Below are 13,854 nucleotides of genomic sequence, written 5' to 3'. Positions count from 1 at the left end.
CCCCAGGAATTCCACGGGATGCTCTTGGAGCCAGATGAACACCATGGAAACAGTCTGTGAACACGGATGCTGCTGCCGGTGTCTTTAACCACCGAGTGTGACCTCTGAACTCCTTTCCCCAACTTCAGTACCTCCCGGAATCAAGTCCTTGATTCGAATGAGATAACAAAGCGCAACATTTGCTGTTTACAACCCAGGACAACTACATGGGTCCAAAAGTTTCTCTTTCTCCAGGTCATTCGTTTTGCATTTTCAGGTCCAGTTTCTCCCTTTACTGTTCTGATGAGGAAGCACCCAAGAGCGGCCCCTGGAGTTGGATTGGGTGCAGCTGAGTAGGCACCCAAATGTCCATGATGAAATTTTGTTTATCTTTTTGATAGCAAATGATCTTGAGGCTGAATGATTTAGGTAGCACTCAACAATTTTATATTCATGTTTGTATGAGATAAATTTTGTTTTCCCTTGAACCTGGGTGAGAATCTACTGTGGGCACTGACACTGTGTGTGGAAATTCCACTCTCAGTGACATTTCCTGCCCACTCTGTTTCCCCCCGTGCTGTCAGTGGACAGTGCCCACCGCTTGGAGCCAGTCCAGCTCCTGGTGTGTGAAGTTCCATAGAGTTCCGTTGAGTGTGTGGCTAGGAGTGAACTGGGAGCACATTGGTGCATGCTTTTCCTCTTATAACACTTGGCTCATTTCTCTTTTTTGTTCTTTTGAAAGGTCATGTTTCCTATTTATGCAAAATAAAAGTAAATTTGGGTGTGAAGAAAAAAGCTTTCTCTGCATCTATTGAGATGGTCATATGGTTTTTATTCTTCAATTTGTTAATATGGTTTAGCACTTTGATTCATTTGCGTATATTGAAGAATCCTTGCATCCCTGGGATAAATCCCACTTGATCATGGTGTATGATCCTTTTAATGTGCTGTTGGATTCTGTTTGCTAGTATTTTGTTGAGGATTTTTGCATCTATGTTCTTCAGTTATATTGGTCTGTAATTTCCTTTTATTGTAGTATCCTTTTCTGGTTATGGTATCTGGGTGATGGTGGCCTTGTAAAATGAGTATGGGAGTGTTCCTTCCTCTGCAATTTTTTGGAAGAGTTTGAGAAGGATGGGTGTCAGCTCTTCTTTAAATGTTTGATAGAATTCACCTGTGAAGCCATCTGGTCCTGGACTTTTGTTTGTTGGAAGATTTTATTTATTTTATTTTATTTATTTATTTATTTTCTTTTTGCGGTATGCGGGCCTCTCACTGTTGTGGCCTCTCCCGTTGCGGAGCACAGGCTCCGGATGCGCAGGCCCAGCGGCCATGGCTCACAGGCCCAGCCGCTCCGCGGCATATGGGATCCTCCCAGACCGGGGCACGAACCCGTATCCCCTGCATCGGCAGGCGGACTCTCAACCACTGCGCCACCAGGGAGGCCCTGTTGGAAGATTTTAAATCACAGTTTCAATTTCATTACTTGTGATTGGTCTGTTCATACTTTCTATTTCTTCCTGGTTCAGTCTTGGAAGGTTATACCTTTCTAAGAATTTGTCCATTTCTTCCAGGTTGTCCATTTTATTGGCATAGAGTTGCTTGTAATAGTCTCTTAGGATGCTTTGTATTTCTGCGGTGTCTGTTGTAACTTCTCCTTTTTCATTTCTAATTCTATTGATTTGAGTCTTCTCCCTTTTTTTCTTGATGAGTCTGGCTAAAGGTTTATCAATTTTGTTTATCTTCTCAAAAAACCAGCTTTTAGTTTTATTGACCTTTGCTATTGTTTTCTTTGTTTCTATTTCATTTATTTCTGCTCTGATCTTTATAATCTCTTTCCTTCTACTAACTTTGGGTTTTGTTTTTTCTTCTTTTTCTAGCTCCTTTAGGTGTAAGGTTAGATTGTTTATTTGAGATTTTTCTTGTTTCTTGAGGTAGGATTGTATTGCTGTAAACTTCCCTCTTAGAACTGCTTTTGCTGCATCCCATAGGTCTTGGATTGTTGTGTTTTCATTTTGTCATTTGTCTCTAGGTATTTTTTGATTTCCTCTTTGATTTCTTCTGTGATCTCTTGGTTATTTAGTAACGTATTGTTTAGCCTCATTGTGTTTGTGTTTTTTATGTTTTTCCCCTGTAATTGATTTCTAATCTCATAGTGTTGTGGTCAGAACAGATGCTTGATATGATTTCAGTTTTCTTAAATTTACTGAGGCTCAATTTGTGACCCAAGATGTGATCTGTCCTGGAGAATGTTCCATGTGCACTTGAGAAGACAGTGTAATCTGCTGTTTTGGGGTGGAATGTCCTGTAAATATCAATTAAATCTATCTGGTCTTTTGTGTCATTTAAAGCTTGTGTTTCCTTATTAATTTTCTGTCTGGATGATCTGTCCATTGGTGTAAGTGAGGTATTAAAGCCCCCCACTATTATTGTGTTACTGTTGATTTCCTCTTTTATAGCTGTTAGCATTTGCCTTATGTATTGAGGTGCTCCTATGTTGGGTGCATATATATTTAAAATTGTTATATCTTCTTCTTGGATTGATCCCTTGATCATTATGCATTATCATTCCTTGTCTCTTGTAACATTCTTTATTTTAAACTCTAGTTTATCTGATATGATAATTGCTACTCCAGCTTTCTTTTGATTTCCATTTGCATGGAATATCTTTTTCCATCCCCTCACTTTCAGTCTGTATGTGTCCCTAGGTCTGAAGTGGGTCTCTTGTAGACAGCATATATACAGGTCTTGTTTTTGTATCCGTTCAGTGAGCCTGTGTCTTTTGGTTGGAGCATTTAATCGATTCACAATTACGGTAATTATTGATATGTATGTTCCTATTATGATTTTCTTAATTGGTTTGGGTTTGTTTTTGTAGGTCCTTTTCTTCTCTTGTGTTTCCCACTTAGAAAAGTTCCTTTAGCATTTGTTGTAGAGCTGGCTTGGTGGTGCTGAATTCTCTTAGCTTTTGCTTGTCTGTAAAGCTTTTGATTTTTGTATCGAATCTGAATGAGATCCTTGCTGAGTAGAGTAATCTTGATTGTAGGTACTTCCCTTTCATCACTCTAAATATATTGTGCCACTCCCTTCTAGCTTGTAGAGTTTCTGCTGAGAAATCAGCTGTTAACCTTATGGGAGTTCCCTTGTATGTTATTTGTTGTTTTTCCCTTTTTGCTTTTAATAATTTTTTTTTGTCTTTAATTTGATTAAAGTTTGATTACTATGTGTCTCGGCATGTTTCTCCTTGGGTTTATCCTGCCTGGGACTCTGTGCTTCCTGGACTTGGGTGGCTATTTCCTTTCCCATGTTAGGGAAGTTTTTGACTGTAATCTCTTCAAATTTTTTCTCTGGTCCTTTCTCTCTCTCTTCTCCTTCTGGGACCCCTATAATGAGAATGTTGGTGTGTTTAATGTTGTCCCAGAGGTCTCTTAGGCTGTCTTCATTTCTTTTCATTCTTTTTTCTTTATTCTATTCCACAGCAGTGAATTCCACCCTTCTGCCTTCCAGGTCACTTATCCGTTCTTCTGCCTCAGTTATTCTGCTATTGTTTCCTTCTAGTCTATTTTTTCATTTCAGTTATTGTATTGTTCATCTCTGTTTGTTTGTTCTTTAATTCTTCTAGGTCTTTATTAAACATTTCTTGCCTCTTCTCGATCTTTACCTCCATTCTTTTTCCGAGGTCCTGGATTATCTTCACTATCATTATTCTGAATTCCTTTTCTGGTAGGTTGCATATCTCCACTTCATTCAGTTTTTTTTTCTGGGGTTTTTATCTTGTTCCTTCATCTGGTAAATAGTCCTCTGACTTTCCATTTTGTCTGTCTTTCTGCGAATGTGGTTTTCATTCCACAGACTACAGGATGCTAGTTCTTCTTGCTTCTGCTATGTGCCCTCTGGTGGGTGAGGCAAGAGGTTGTCTGAGAGGCTTGTGCAAGCTTTCTGATGGGAGGGACTGGTGGTGGGTAGAGCTAGGCATTGCTCTGGTGGGCAGAGCTCAGTAAAACTTTAATCTGCTTGTCTGCTGATGGATGGGGCTGAGTTCATCCCTTTTGGTTGTTTGGCCTGAGGCGACCCAGCACTGGAGCCTACAGGCCCTTTGGTGGGGCTAATGGACTCTGGGAGGGCTCACACCAAGGAGTACTTCCCAGAACTTCTGCTGCCAGTGTACTTATCCCGCGAGTGAGCCATAGCCACCCCGCACCCCCCACCTCTGCAGGAGACCCTCCAACACTAGGAGGTAGGTCTGGTTTAGTCTCCTGTGGGGTCACTGCTCCTTCTCCCTGGGTCCTGATGCACACAGTACTTTGTGTGTGCCCTCCAAAAGTGGAGTCTCTGTTTCCCCTAGACCTGTTGAAGTCCTGCAGTCAAAATCCTGCTAGCCTTCAAAGTCTGATTCTCTGGGAATTCCTCCTCCTGTTGCCAGACCCCCAGGTTGGGAAACCTGACGTGGAGCTCAGAACCTTCATTCCAGTGGGTGGACTTTTGTGGTATAATTGTTTTCCAGTTTGTGAGTCACCCACCCAGTGGTTATGGTTAGTTGTGATTCTGGTGCTCTCGCAAGAGGGAGTGAGCGCATGTCCTTCTGCTCCGCCATGTTGAACCAATCTCTACGCAGTCTTTTGACAGCACCCATGGCTGCCTCTTGCTGGTACATACATGGAAGAGAAGAGATGATTGACATTTAAATTTAGAAACGGCTCCAGTTTGGGAACAAAATATTTTACTTAGTTTTCTGTACTTCTGATTCATCACAGAAGGAATCACGATGTCAATGCCTTTCAGGGTTTTAAAAGGTCCCTACATATGCTCCCTTTCCAATATTTCTCCTTTGGGGCAGCTTTAATGACAATTTGGGGGACCTTCAGTTGAGCCAGGAGGGCTGCTGGACTTGGAAGAAAGATTTCAGGAATTATCCCCTCTCTCTCCTTCCCTGCCTCAGCTAAACCTGTCCATCTGATTAGCACAATAATGATCAGCTTTTTCCCACCTGACTGAGAAGTATGGGTTCCAGGATGATGATCCTTTTGGTTTGCAAATCTCATGCAGATGACGCCCCTGAGGATTCCTGTGCCCTCTCTGGATTGGCCCAGCTGGGTGCCCCACACTTTGTGAGACCTGTAGTGACAGGTTATGTTTTCTTCTGGTCCTTTTTTATTTCTGTAATCCACTGATCAGGGACCGCAGTGAGGTTGTGTGGCTTTGTGAGCACCATTTTATCAAATATCCAGAGATAGTCTCTTTGCTATTTCTGAGAATGAGGTAAGGAAAGGAAGTCAGCTTTAAAATGACCACTTTGTCAAGAAAGAACAGAGAAGGTGGTATAAACATTTACCTTTTTCTTGCAGTTCTACAAAGCTCAACTAATTCCTTTGTATTTAACCGACTCATCTTGAAAATCTACCATGTCCCAGGCACTGTGACCTATATTCTTGCCCTCTAGGGGTTCATAGTCTAGCGAGGGAGGGAGAAAAATGACCAGATTGCACCAGAGGGGCCAAGTTTTGCCTGCACCACTGTGACCTCTGCAGTGGAAGTTCTGGCCCAAAGGCTGGAAGGCACAGCACTCATGCCATGGGGCTCCACTTCTCATGTGCTATAACTGGGCCAGAGATGGGCACCGGATGGCTCGTCGGGGGTCTAGCCCTTAGGTAACTCTAAGTTGAGCCAACCTACTTTCTCACATGACAATTTGTAATTGGGCTGCTGAGAGACAAAGTTAGTTAGATGTGGGGAACAAACTTGAAATTTACAGAGACTGGGGCTGAAGTCACCTCGAAGAGCCACACACACCCAGAGAGTGACGAAGCAAAGGAAGACAGCCAGGGGACAGCATGGGATGACTCACAGAGGGAGCAACACGAGAGAGTTTATTAGATGACTTTGAGCCATGAACAGTGACTTTCCTTCCCCGCCCTGGTTCCCAGCTCCAAAAGCAGGAGGCTTAATTTCTCATCTCTGTGTCCTGTGAGGTTGCAGTTCTTTAAAATAAATTTCTCTCTTCCTGAGTTTCTTATAATCAAAAGTTACCTGATTTTAATTCAACGTGTTATGGAATAATGTATTAGTTGCCTAGGACTGCCATAACAAATTACTACAACTGAGTGACTTAAAGCAACATAAGTTTATTCTCTCACAGTTCTGGAGGCCAGAAGTCTCAGATCAAGGTGTCAGCATGGTTGGTTCCTTCTGGAGCCTCTGAGGGAGAATCTGTTCCATGTTTCTCTCCTAGCTTTGGGGGTTTCAGTAATTCTTGGCATTCCTTGGCTTGTAGATGCATTGCTCCAAACTCTGTTTTCATCTTCATGTGGTGTTCTCCCCACATGGCTCTGTGATTCTCTGTTTCTCTCTCTTAAATCCAAATCATTGGATTTAAGGCCCACCCTAATCCAGGATCATCTGTCTAGAGATCTTCACCTTAATTACATCTGCAAAGGCCCTTATTCCAAATAAGGTCACATTCTGAGGTTCTGGGTGAATATATCTTTTTGGGGGGACATCATTTAACCTACTACAAACAAGGTATGAATATCTTTATTGCTGGATTACTCAACTGGTGGGCCTGTGCTTAAATGAGCAACAAAGCAGGGGTCCAGAGAAAGATTTTTTTGAAAGAATATGATTTATTAAAAAAATGAAGCCCTTATGGAAAAAATAATGATTTAGGATTGCTTTTAATTTTAATTTTATACTGCAGTGGGAGAAAGAATTCATACTTTCAGTGCCCGGGGTCTCTAGATGTATTAACCAATGTAATTTGTGAATTATAAATAGTTCATGTGATTGGAAGGTAGGATGTAAGAGGATTTACTGTTGTTGGTGGTGGTTTTATTCTATTTTGTGTCTTACAATTTACTGAGCCTCTGGTGACCTTAACAGGAACAACCATCATATTGCTAACCTCAGTGGGTTGAGGTTAAGGAATGAATGGAGGTGAGAAGATTGCTAGTATGGATATCATTTGCAAGAAGCTTGATTGTGAAGTGAAAGAAAGATTTAGGGGTCTCTGGGAGGTGGTCTGTCACCTCAGAAAGTTGATTACTAATCTGCTGTGTGTGTTTGAATGCTGAAATTAGCTTTAACCTCTCTCAGAACTTCTTAGGGGTGGTATCCACTGATGATGTCTCTTAAACAGTCAAAACCAAAGTTGCAAACCAGGCCTCTAAACTCCCCCCAGGCACCTTCATTCTTTGGGTAAAACAGTGCCTCACTGCCATGTTCACTTAATAGCTTGACATAAAGAACACATATAGTAACCTGAGCATGCCAGGCCAATGCCTTCTTGGTCCTTGGTACTAGCTAATTTCCCTGCCTGAATGTTCTTCTTCCTTGATTACCTACTTATCTTTCAAAGCTCAGCTGGAATATTCCATTTGTTTTACCATGAAGTTCCCCGTGAAGTTACTCATTCTTTAGAACTCCCATAGCACCCTTAAGTTATGTATCAATACATAGCACCTATCACTGTACTAAGGAATTAAGGAATTCCTTAATTTTCTGCCTCTCCCATTAAATCATTGAGATCAGGATCCCTGTCTTTCCTTCTTCTAGTCCTCAGCTCCTCACACATTTTGGGCGTATAGTATGAGTTCAATGAGTGTTTATTGAATTTTTCAGTTTGCAGTTAATACATGACCAAACACTAAGTGTGTGTGAAGGGAGACATTGTTGGATGTCTTGCAAAGGAAACCAGTCAGGAGAGAGAAAGAGAGAGGGGGATGAGGCAGACTTATTATCAGCATCCATTACCCACTTCCATTACTATGAGAATCCAGGTTTTGTGCAGATATTCACCCTCTTCAAGCAGCCATGTGCCTTGGAGGGAACTCACTCTTGCCCAGCCCAGGGGTAGGTCTGATTGGCCTTAAGCTAATCACATTCCTGTTGTCAGTGATTGATTTGGGAATGGGAATGTCACCCAATTCTGGCCAATCACACATGGGAGCCTTCAGGGAAATGTTCCCTTGCTCCTAAGAAAGAGAACAAAACGAGCTGCTGTCTCTTTCTCAGGGTGTTTTCATGTCTGGAGAGGATACCTGGAAATGCCAAAGCCATCTTGCCATCAGCCTGAGAATGGACCCAATGACTGAGGATGGAGGAACCCAAAATGGTAAGAGGCTGGATCTGTAATGACGTGGCCAGGCTACTGACACTGCCTGTCCAACCCCGTACTCCTTGAGAACTAGTTACCGCAGTTCATGCATTTCCTTATTGTGAAAGGCTGTTTGAATCTGTTTCTATGACTTGAAGCCCAAAGCATCCTCACTGAAGCAACTTGCTGTATAGTAAATATTCATTAAGTATACAACTTTATTTTAAAGCAATGACCACAGGAATAAAAGAACCTGTTCTTTGTGACCCTGTTATGCACCAGGATTTGGAAAAGTAAAATATGCTATTCCTATGGTCATCTCATAAGCTCAAGGTTATGCCATTCATTTGACTATGCCACTCAGATGGTAGAGGCTAAATTTCATTTCCTGGAAGATTAAGAAAAATCTAGTCCTGAGCTACCTGAGGGAAAGTAAACAATATTGTGAGACACAGACAGGAAACCTTGTTTCCATGGATCACTGACCGAAAGGAAGAGTTACTTTAAGGAGATACCTAAAGTTTAAAAAATTGAAGTACAATTCCTTTTAGTTAACTTTTTAAAAAATCAAACTAGGGTGCCACTGGCACATGAATAGAGAGATAAAACAGAATAGAAAATCAAGAAGTAGACCCAAAAACATATAGGGATTTAGCATATGATAAAGGTCTCATTACAAATCACTGGGAACACTGGATTTTTATCAATGATGTTTGGACAACAGGGTAGTTAGTTAGCTGTAACAATAAATACATAATTAAAATTGGAGCCATACCTCAAATCTTACCAAATAAATTCCAGATGGGTTACAGATTTTAAATAGAAAAATATGAAACCATAAAAATAGGAAAAAACCATAAAAGATTTTCTTGTTGTAATTTATGACTGAAGAAAACCTTTCAATATATGACACAAATTATAGCAGTCATAAAATAAAAGATTGAAAAACTCAACCGTGTTTTTAAAAATGTAACCATGCAAAAACAATCATAGCTGAGTCAAAAGTCAACGGACAAATTAGGAAACATATTTTAAGTCATTGCTACACAATCAATAAGAAAAAAACCAATAATGCAATAGAAAAATGGGCAAAGGATGTTGTGTCAGGTGACATGTTTTGGCAATATCTATCAAAATTACAAATACATAATCTTTGATTTAGCAATTCTATTTACAGGAATTATTTATAATAATTCTATTAGTAGCAATTCTATTAAATTACAGACATACTCCTATATGTGGAAATCACTTATTGACAGGTTAATCATTACAGCAGTTTGTAGTATCAAACAATTGGAAATAATGGAAATGATCATTAATGGGAGAGTGGTTAGACAAAGGAAGATACGTTAACATAGTGGATTACTATGTATCATAAAAAAAGATTGAAGAGGTCTTTGTGTACTGGTGTGGAATGATCTCTAAGATATATTATGTGAGAAAAGCACAGTACAGAACAGAATAGTGAGTTATCATGTGTGTAAATAAAAGGTGGTGAGGGGATGCCTTATACAAATTTGCTTATATATTTCTGCAAGGAGAAGTAGGAAGTTGATGATGCTGGTGCCTCTGAAAGGAGAACTGAGTGGCTGGAGCATGTAGGTGGGAGGGAGTCTTCACTGTATATTACTGAATGCTCTTTGAATTGTGAACTATGTGAATGTATTACCTATTCCCATTCCAAAATAATAAATTACACTTAAAAAGATATTTGAAAAGAGAGAAATAGAAAACCCTTAATGCTTTAAAAAATGAAAACTAAAAATGAATAACTGTAAATTGGATTCAATAAATGCAGTACACCCATATCCAGCATGAGTAGAGCCTAGCATCTTCACCACCATCTTCAGCCCTCTACCAACCTCAAGGTAGACTGGGCCTTGATTTGCCAACCTCAGCCTCATCTCCACCACTTCCCACTCCTCCCACCCCAGGTCAAGCTGTCTGCCTGGGATTTGCCTCTAGGCTTCTGTCTTCTTCGCACCCAGAGCAGAGCACTAAGCCCAGGGCATCCTGCATTTCTCTGATGGGAGACCACTGATGGGAGCAATTGTTTGTCTGAAGGGTGGAAGAGTAGTTGAGACTCTTAAATTTAGCAAATTACACTAAGGCAGAAGAAAACAAAGCAAAGGAGGAGGTTTTCACCTGTAGAGTCATGTAATAGGGTGGGTGAGAGGAAATGGTAATAAATCACAGAAAGGAGGAGAACCACGTACTTGTCACACTTCAGCTGAATTTTTCTCTTCCCAGAGCTCCATAGTTGATGCCTTATTAACATCAGAGGGGATTTGATGTCTTGACTATTGAAATGAAAAGGAGAGAAAATGAAAAATATGGAAAATGAAAACCAATTGCATTCTTTAATTTTAGTCATCCCATTCCTGGAGCATATTGAATAGTACTTTGGGTTCTTTCATTGTTCAGGTTATAAATAACAAAGAGTGGAAGTATTTCACATTCCTAAAGAGTCTTTCATCTCAAAGGAGCTAAGGTAATTCACTAATTCAGTTACCTGAACTACATTTGGTAATTATTTGAGGATCACTTCACCCAGGGGTGAATTTCAACGAGTTGTGTGACACAGCCAACAGTCACTTCATTCTCCAGTCAGTGAGGAAGAAAAATGAATAGCTAATGGGGATGTCCTCCTGAAGGATTTGCCCAGTGAAAACTTCAGGGAGATGGATGCTGAAAGAATGTAATTAACTGCCCGAAATTAATACCTCCAACCTTACTCAAGGTTTCCTGACCTCTTTACTAGAGTCAGGGTGGAGAGCTCTCTAGTAGCCGAGAGACCTGTGAACAACAGTCACTCCATTGCTGTATTTTTTGAGTGATAATAAATGGTTTTGTGTTTTTAATTTGTTCCCATGTATTCACTGTTAGGATATAGAAATACAATTAATTTTTCCATTGTTACAATTGATTTTTTATGTTGATCTTTTTATCAGTGAACTTGCTGAATGCACTTATTAGTTCAAGGAATTTTTTTTTAAGATACCTTGGGATTTCTATGCAGACCATAATGGCATCTGCAAATATGGGCAGTTTTATTTCTTCCTTTTGTATCTGTGTGCCTTTTATTTATTTTTCTTGTCTTATTGAGTTGGCTAGGTCATGGCTGAATAGTAGTGGAGGGAGCAGACATCTTTGCAGACATCCTTACCTTGGACCTGATCTTAGGAGGAAAGCACTCAGTCCTTTACAATTAAATATAATGTTAGCTGTAAGTTTTTTGTAAATGTTCTTTATCAAATTGAGAAAGTTTACTGCTATCTTACTTTTCTGGGAGTTTTTATCATGAATGGGCATTGAATTTTGATCAAATGCTTTTTCTATATCAGTTGATACAAACAGGTGACTTTTCCTCTTGATTTTATTAGTATGATGGGTTACATTGATTGATTTGTGAACAGCAGTCATTCTAATACAATCTCATTTTAAAGTTCATTTATAAGAAAGTGTCTCAATCATGTGACCCTATTTTTGGGGGGGAGAAAATGTGGGGTAAGAAGCTGGAGCTCTTCCAGCCAAGGGCATGCAACTCAGTCCACCTCACTGAATGCAGTTCCTTCCTTCTCTCTTCTATCTACTCTCTACTATCACCCAGAGGTCAGGAAAATGCTGCCAGCGTGACAACTGCCCAATACCCATCAGGTTGGTCATCAGACAGTGTACCGTGGAGGGTGGCCACTGCAAAAGCTTGTGTTTGTGGGAGCATGCTCACCGGTCACCACTGCCCAGAGAGAATGACCCTGCTTCTTTTCTGCACATGAGTGCATTTTATCAGCAGAAGCTAAATCTCATCTAGAACCCTAGCAGAAAGGGAATTGGGAAAATAGGGTATTATGCCTTTCCAGCTCCTGTGATCCAGGGGGAGCATAGGAAAAGGTGGAAATAGAAGCTGAGGACCAAGGGGCAGTATCTAGCCCTCCTCCCTGCCTCACTGAATCTGATAGAAGCCAGAGACCTTCCATCGTCTCTTCACAATTACTCTCTCTTAATTTTTTTTTTTTCTTTGTGGTACGCGGGCCTCTTACTGCTGTGGCCTCTCCCGTTGCGGAGCACAGGCTCCGGACACACAGGCTCAGCGGCCATGGCTCACGGGGCCAGCCGCTCCGCGGCATGTGGGATCTTCCTGGACCAGGGCACGAACCGGTGTCCCCTGCATCGGCAGGCGGACTTTCAACCACTGCGCCACCAGGGAAGCCCTCTCTCTTAATTTTTAATGTCATCTTTCCTCTTTTATTTCTCCCATTACCATTCAAAAACCCGCTCAGAAGGATGTATTTGCAGAAGTCTAACTGGGGTGGGAGAGTAGAGTGGAAAACGAAAGCAGTAAGATGCAGCAAATCAAATATATTCTATTTTAATGATCTATTTGAATGAGTTGTGTTCATGCGATGTTTGAGAATATGAGAAAGGAAGGCAGACAGAGCCCGACTATCCCCAGAAGAGTCTGGATTTTGGCAGCTGGGTGTGGTTGAAGTGGGCAAGTGTGGGTTGGAGATTGGGTGCAGAGTGAGTAAGGGTTAAAGACAAGGGCTCATGAGGGATCTGCGGCTCAGGGATGCAATGTGACCCCACAAAGTGAGAGGAAGACAGGTGCGGTCACGTTCAGAGAAACAGAGCTTGGGACTTGAGCGGAATAAGCTGCAGCTTGATTGGCAAGTCAAAGTTGAAATCGAGTCGGTTGGGAAAGAGAATTTGGAGTCAGGGTCTGGGATTGCTCCTGGGACTATGACTGTGAGAGCCATCCCTCAGCTATTTCTGACTTGAGGTTGCAGAGTGTACAGGGGAGACTTTTATAATCAGAGGGCCCTTCTTGTATCATTTTCTTGGGTTCTGAAGCTCCTTCTGTGGATGGGTATGGGGTTCAGTCAGACGAAGGCTTATTTCCAAGGTCTCAAGAACTTTGTGGTTTGGCTCTTTCCCCAGGGCTCAGGTGAGATGTTCTGCTGAGAGACAGCTTGATTAGGAGTCAAAGTTGTGTGAACGGCTCAGGACTTTTCTTTCTCCTTCTCTCTCCTTCTCTCCCCCTTCCTTCCTCCCTCTCTCCTTTGGTTCCCTTCCTTCCTTCCTTCCTTCCTTCCTTTCTTCTTTCTTTCTTTCTTTCTTTCTTCTTTCTTTCTTTCTTTCTCCCTCTTTCTCTCTCCCTCCCTCCCTCTCTCTCTTTCTTTCTTTCTTCCTTCCTTCCTTCCTTCCTTCTTTCCTTTATCTCAGATGGTATCTTTTCCCATGTGGAAGACTACTGAACCCTTGGGTGAGTAAGTACACTGAGTCTGATGGATCAGAGAGGCCAGGGCTATGGGCAGTGACAGGAGCCACTTAGTGACAAGACACCTTCCTAATGGACATGACTCCTCAGCTCCCTTCAGTCTCTTTTTAACACCCCAGAGAGCAGCTGCTGTGTGACTCTCAGGCCCGTTAGTTATTCTTCAGGGGGTTAGAGTACAGCATGAAGGCAGCAGAGCTACTGGTTTTATTCCTGCAGGGATCAGGGCACTGTCACTGCTTGTTGGCTCCAGACTGTTTCCCTAGGCTGGTCTACAAGTGTGGGCTATTGATTCCAAGAAGGATCCAATGGGCCTCACTAGATCCATCAGCAATGTTGGAAAACTCTCATCTCAGGAGCAATGGTATGCCCCAGCTGTCCTTTTCACATATGATGGACTAAACATTTTTCTATGCCAGTGATTTTCAAATTATCTTAGCCTGTAAATTCTTTTTCTTCTCTTCCAAATGAAATCTTACTTGGAAACTCCATATAAAAATTAAATAGAAAA

This window comes from Mesoplodon mirus (assembly GCF_964341445.2).
Source record: "Mesoplodon mirus genome assembly, chromosome: 4".
Lineage (NCBI taxonomy): Eukaryota > Metazoa > Chordata > Mammalia > Artiodactyla > Ziphiidae > Mesoplodon > Mesoplodon mirus.
The sequence above is the reverse complement of the archived record's forward strand: the minus strand, read 5'-3'. Positions refer to the sequence as shown.